At 46.9% G+C, this 7,171-nt stretch overlaps 1 non-coding gene across 1 annotated transcript; it reads left to right on the top strand.

Moving 5' to 3' along the window:
• The first annotated feature begins 5,426 nt into the window (after positions 1–5,426).
• trnav-gac lies at positions 5,427–5,498 on the top strand. Its single transcript has one exon. It is a non-coding gene; the product is annotated as a tRNA-Val (tRNA).
• Positions 5,499–7,171: the final 1,673 nt, after the last annotated feature.

The following is a 7,171-nucleotide window of genomic DNA, read 5'->3' on the forward strand; positions in this document are numbered from 1 at the left end:
CCCATTAAACTATCGCAATATGGGTTGCCACTTTAATAATAATAATAATAATCCTTGCGTTTGATACAGCACTGCGTCACGTCTTTGAGACGTCTCAAAGTGCTTCACAGAATATGTTGTAAAGTGGAGTGTCTTTAACTTTAATATCTTTGTTAAGATAAAGTTAAAGTTTGACTTTAACTTGAACTTCCGCCTCTGCCTACCAAAACCATTCACGTCTTCGAAAACCTCTATTATATTCCAGCACCCTCTTTTTTAACTCATTCTCTCTCAGCGTTAAGAATCCACATGTCTCTCCAAATAGCAAGTGTGGACAAGTGTCTTTCGGCTCTGATAAAAGTTACTCTGTTTTGCAAACACTTGGCTCGGGGACAGATGTGATTTTTACATTCTTTTCTTCCTTTCTCGCTTCGAATTTTCAATATACATGTGCATAGGCCGGCTAAGATTACACTGATAGAAAACGCACCATTAATCTGGTCCTGTCATTTCTACCAGGTTGCATACCACAGCAAGTTCATTCCGCTTTGCATAGAGTGTTTCGTCGACTGGTAACTTAAACCTTCCTGCGAACTCTTCTGTCATCGTTCTGACTTCTGCACTTCACAGAATCAAAGCGGGGAATTTTTCCCTTCTTGCTGGCTTTGTGATAAATTAGCCGCAAACCAATAAGTACATCAAGTATTAGTAAGAGTCTTGGGCAATGTCTTGGAGTCCTGCAGCTCAGTGGTTAGAGCATTCGCTTTGCAAGTAAGAGAACTGAGTTCAATTTCAGGCAGAGGGCGAAACCTTGGGCAAGTTTCCTTACTCCACACAGAGCCTAATAATAATCCCTCCAAAACAAACAATAATAAATTGGTCATTTTCAATCCACGACTGTTTGTGGGACATTGCTGTGCGCCATTGGCTGCCGCGTTCGCCCAAAATATACTCAATTCACTTTACAGTATATTCTGTGAAGCGCTTTGGGACATCGAGAAGACGTGAAAAGCGCTATATCAAATGCAAGGATTATTATTATTATTATTATGTCCCTTGCTGGTTCTGAATTCATGTCTTTCATCAGAGCTCAGGCACATATGGAAATAGCTTGTTATTGGCAAAATGGAGCAATAATCCTTGCATCTGATCCAGAGCCAATGACAACAGCAACAACAGATTACATTTACACAGCGGCTTTCAAGTCGAGAGGACGTCCCAAGGCGCTAAACAATCAATGATGTGACCGAAGGTACGGTCGAAGAGGAAGGTCTTGAGCAAGGGAGGGGGCGAGGTGGAGGGATTGCGGGATGTATTCCAAAGGGTGTGGGCAGAGAGGCTGAAGACCTGACCGCTGATGGTGGGTGGAGGCAAGGTGGGGGACGTGGAGCGGATGGAACAGACGGGCTCGAATGGTATGGTATAGTGTTAGTTACGACATCGAAACATCTCAAAGCATGTCGCGGGGGATTGCAGTCAAGTACAGTATTGTAACCATGACGTTTGTAAGCAGCCAACTTGCACACAGCAAAGAACTGACAAACAGCCATGAAATCAACACCATTTTATCTGCGGGATTGGTGGCCAGAACACGGGGTAGAAACTCCCTTCTCTTTTCTAATAAAGGCACGGTATTTTTAACGTCAGAACTGGCAGTTTTAGTTGGTTAGACTCCAGCAGTTACCCCAACGCACACTCTGGGCTCCCCCCAAGCCTTGGCTCTTGCCAACCTGCGCCTAAAACTTTCCGGAATTAGGTAAACAGGGTACGTCCCTCCAGGGAGAGAGAGAGAGAGAGAGAGCGCATTCCATTCCAACAATCTATCTCTGGGATTTCCATGTGCAGGGGGGAGGCGGGGAATTCTCAGTTGGTTTGGAGACTCTTAAACAATGGTGGTGGGTTTTCACACGTGTCAGATACCCGGCTGATCCCCACCCCCCAAAAAAAGTGTGCCTGTTTATCCCTTGTGCCTCCGTTTCACCATCGGTGGCCGCGCTTTCAGCCGTTATGCCAAAACTCTGGAACCTCTATCCCTCTATCCTCGCCCCCTCCTTCCTCATCTTCAGGTCGCACCTGAAGACCTTCCTCTTCGACCATGCCTACGGTCGCCTCTCCCCCCCCCACCCCCGGCTCAGCATCGTGCCCTGCCACCGTCAAGCACTCTGGGCCGCTAACTTGCGTGAGTGAGGGGGTCTCGCTGTGTAAATACACGTTGTTGCTGTACAGATTTTGCAATTGCTACTTTTCAAACACAAGCAAAATAAACCTGGATTTAAAAATTGCTTAATAATGCGCATGGCTTTTGGCCAACGCCTCCTGGTAAGTGGTTGGAAATTGACACACTTACAAGGCGTCATCAAAGCCTCCGACAGACAACATCCTAATTTGCCCGCACATGTTGGATTAATCCTTTAGCCACAATACCTCGCTGGAAAAATTACATTCACATTCAAAATAACTCTCGAATTATTAGATTAGCGAGCGATATGTGCCACTCATTTTAAGATTTTAACCTGTCAAATTAGATGCCACAACTTAAATTAAATTTTGATCTCTTAAATTAACATTGGCAGTTGTTTGGGGACGGGTCAGAGAGTTTACCGTGAGGAACTCCGCGCTTTCATTCACTCTTCACCTGCAGTGGGTTTTATGTGGAGGCCTGGAGCTCAGTGGTTAGAGCGCTCGCCTTGCAAGCGAAAGGATCCGGCTTCAATTCCCAGGCAGGGCAAAAGTTTCCTTACTCAACATGCCTCTGTTTGCCTAGGAACCTGGTTGATCATCGATCACTTTCTGGGGCTCATAAACCCTCAAAGAAAAACAGTCGCTCAATCCACTGCTGTTTGTGGGGACACTGCTGTGCGCAATTGGCTGCGGCGTTTCGCCCACAAAATGCACAGTCACTCCACTTTACAGTTATATCAAATGCAAGGATTATTAATATTTATTTTAATAATTATTAATAATTCATTCTTTCCGTGGGAAATGACGATCTGGTTTGTGGGACGGATTGGGAAGGGAGGAGTGAGGAAGTGATATGGTGGATGGGACAGGAGGGGGCGTGGGGAGGGAAATCTCTGTGATTAATGGTGATGATTTTTTGGGGGCAGGTCTCATACATGAGGAAACCATTACTGTGCTTAAAAATATCCAAACCGAGCTGAGAATTCCCGCCTCCCACCTACACATGGAAATCCCAGACATGGATTGTTGGATTGGAATGCGCTCTCTCTCTCCCTGGAGGGACACATCCTGTTTCCGGAAAGCATGAAGACACAGGTTGGAAAGAGCTAAGATATTGGTGATATTGATTGATTGATTGATTGATCGATTGATCGATTGATCGATTGATCGATTGATCGATTGATCGATTGATCGATTGATTGATTGTTCGATTGATTGTTCGATTGATTGTTCGATTGATTGTTCGATTGATTGTTCGATTGATTGTTCGATTGATTGTTCGATTGATGGATTGATCAATTCATGATCGACATGTTGCTGATGACAATTGGGTCATTTACACAAAGTATTTACACAAAGCTTTGTTGTAGGTTGTAATGTAAATGACCCAATTGTCCAAAAGGGCAAAAAGGAGAATGTCAGATCTCGTGAAAGTCCCTGCTCGCCTCCCTCCCCCTCCCACTCTCCCCCTCTCCCCCTCTCCCACTCTCTACCCCCTTCAACGCTCAATCACCTTGTTGAATGGTGAAAGTGACAACTTCCGTTTGACTGTGCCTGCTGTGAATTCGGTGCTCTGACTAATGTTTAGTAGGAAACCTTCCATTGTCTGCCCTTTGTGGATGGAAAGCACAAGTGACTAATCCAGAGGACAGGTTAAGTATTAATCACAGTCGCTGGCGAGATCTTGCGACTTGTCCTGGGAACCTCCTGTGAGATTCACTAAATTGGGGATTCACTTGTGAACTGAAATCCTGATGAGGTGAGATTATCACAGAAACACAGCGAGCAAGCCTGGCGAAAAGAGATGTCAGAGAGGACCCTTCTTCGGGTATTTGGAAACTCGTAGTTTAGTGGTTAGAGCACTCGCCTCACAAGTGAGAGGACCTGGGTTCGATTCCCGGACAGGGTGAAACCTTAGGCAAATTTCCTTACTCCACACGCCTCTGTTTACCCAGCAGTAAGTAGTTGCAATAACCCAGTTGTTATTCGATTGGTGGATCGCTTTTCTGGGGGTAATAAAAAATAAACAGAAAAATAACTTGATCCACGACTGTTTGTGGGACGCTGCTGTGTGTGATTGGCTGCCGCATTTCACCCACAAAATATACAGTTAATTTACTTTACAGTATAACCTGTGAAGCTCTTTGGGACGTCTCAACGACGTGATAAGGCACTATATCAAATGCATGGATTATTATTATTATTTCAGCCTGGGCCATTGCGGGGGTGTGGGTGGCCAAAACTCTGCAGTGAGGTGACCACAAGGTGCTTTGCAAGTGTTGCAGTGATCTTTATATCCTCTGCTGACCTGTGTCTCCGAGAAAGTAAGGGAAGCCCTTGTGTTATGTAAATGTCAGATATTCTTTTCAGTGCATTACGTGGGAGTTAAGGGAGGGAAATTACACACACAGGCAGCGAGGCTGAAAGAGAAATCGCAACTTAGAAAATCCCCCAAACGTGAGAGTGAAGGTCGTGGGTGTTTTTTAGCAATGTCCTGCACCATCACTCACTGACAGTAAAGGTCTATATGTAGTTGTAAGTCGAAAAGTCTGGACTTACATAAGCAGATTTAATGCCAGAAAAATCCACCCGTTCTCAGCCTTTGAGACCAATTCTCGCATGTTGCATTAGGGAGTCCTGTAGCTCAGTGGTTGGCAAGCCAGCGAGAGGCCCGGGCGCAATTCCCTGGCAGAGCAGGAGAAACCTTAGGCAAGTTTCCTTACTCCACACACATGGTTGATAGTCAATTGGTGGATGGTTTTCAGGAGTAATCATCCCTTCAAAAAAAAGTGGCCACTCAATCCACGACTGTTTGTGGGGACGCTGCTGTGCGCAATTGGCTGTCACGTTTCGTCCACAAAATATACAATCAATTCACTTTACAGTATATTCCGTGAAGCGCTTTGAGACGTCTCGAAGACGTGATAAGGCGCTGTATCAAATGCAATGATTATTATTATTATTATTGCGCTTTCACAACCTTAAACCTCTGCCCTCTTGTTCTCCTGCCTTGGCACACATGACAGCATTGTCCTGAGGTCTCTGGTCTTATTGAAGAAACACTGGACGCTGCCACCTTGGTATTGGGACAACGCAAAGGCCCTTAACTTTGGAGACTAGTGAATAGAGATTCACTTTGAACAGCACGTTTACTGGCCTCTTGTCATCCTTTTGCACAACCTTTTTTTTAAAAACATGTTATGTTAGACCCCTGACATCCCAACAGCGTGTAAACAGCTAACCCTACCATTAAACTCTAAAAATGGAGTCCTGTAGCTCAGTGGTTAGAGCACCGCCTGACAAGCGAGAGGACCTGGGTTCGATTCCCGGCAGGGCGAGAAACCTTGGGCAAGTTTCCTTACTCCACACGCCTGATAATAATCCCTCAAGAAAGAAAAACAACAATAAATCACTTCAATCCACGACTGTTTGTGGGACTATCCTGTGAAGCGCTTTGAGACGTCTCAAAGATGTGATGAGGCGCTGGATCAAATGCGAGGATGAATATTATTATTATTATTATAAAATGGAACAAAACGATGAGTTGCTTCCAGCCTTTGGTTTGGCTGTTGCTCTCAATGTACATTTTCAGCAACTTCAGTTACGCAGCAAACAGCCTGAAGGCCCTTGAGGGGAAGCACCTTCACACAATGTTACTGAGCTGTGGACAACTCTGGTCGCAGTAGCTAACCGTGTGTGACAAGGCAGGGGATCCCTCCGCATCGCATGTCTCACTGCGCTCTCTCCTCTCCACTTCTCCTGGCAGTGTCCTGTAGCTCAGTGTTTAGAGCGCTCACCTCGCAAGTCAGAGGACCTGGGTTCAATTCCCGGCAGAGTTAATTATTAGGCAGTTTCCTTCCTCCACACGCCTCTGTTTACCCAGCAGTAAGTAGGAACCCGGTTGTTCATCAGTTGGAGGATTGCTTTTCTAGTAGTCATGGCTTTTCCGGGGCCATCTTTGGCCCTCTTCTTTTCCTCATCTATATGCTCCCTCTGGGCAATGTCATCCGCAGACACAGGGTAAACTTCCACATGTTTGCAGATGACATACAAATCTACTTTGCCTCCTCCAGCATCAACTGCAGGTCCATCAATGTGCTATCAGCTTGTCTGGCAAACATCAGGGTAAACTTCCTGCCGCTGAATGTGGACAAGACAGAAGCCATACTCCTTTGGCTCCCGCCAATGTCTTCACTCTTGCGGATTTGAACTCCTCAACCACCCTGGGCTCTCCCTCAGACTCACCGAACCAGTGCGCAATCTGGGCATCCGGTTCAACCCCCAGCTGTCCTTCCTCCCCCACATCTGGTCGCTGACCAGGACCCCCTTACTCCACCTCCCCCACGTTGCCCGCCTCCGACTGTACATTACCCCAAATGCAGCTGAAACCCTGGTGCGTGTGTTTGTCACCTCCCGCCTGGATTACTCCAACCCCCTTCTCGCCGGTCTCTCCAGTTCCACCATTCACAAGATCAGCTCATTCAGACTCTGCCGCCCACATACTGACCCCAACCAAACTCCGTCCCCACATCTCCCCAGCTCTGGCCCAGGCTCCACTGGTGCCCCATCACCCAACGGATCGACTTCAAGATCCTCTCACTTCAAATCCCTTCACTCCCTGGCACCTCCCTCCCTCTCTGACCTCCTAACTCCCCAATATACCACTCGATGCCTCCGCTCGACTGGCACCGGCTCCTGCTCGTCCCTCACACCCTCCACCCCACCATCAGAGGTCGCGCTTTCAGCCACTATGCCCCAAAACTCTGAAACACTCTCCCTCAGTCCCTCCGCCTTGACCCCCTTCTCCCCTTTTTCAAGTCCCGCCTGGAAACCGTCCTCTTCGGCCGTGCTTATGGCCACCTCCCCCCCCCCACTCAGCTCGGAGTCAGGCTCTGCCAGTGTTAAGCGCTCTGAGACGCTGCCCTGTGTGGAGGGCGCTGTATAAGTGAAAGTTGTTGTTGTAACAATCCCTTCAAAAACATTTTTTTAAAAAAAATACTAATCTGATCAC

The sequence above is a fragment of the Callorhinchus milii genome, unplaced genomic scaffold (genome assembly GCF_018977255.1).
Source record: "Callorhinchus milii isolate IMCB2004 unplaced genomic scaffold, IMCB_Cmil_1.0 Scaffold25, whole genome shotgun sequence".
NCBI lineage: Eukaryota > Metazoa > Chordata > Chondrichthyes > Chimaeriformes > Callorhinchidae > Callorhinchus > Callorhinchus milii.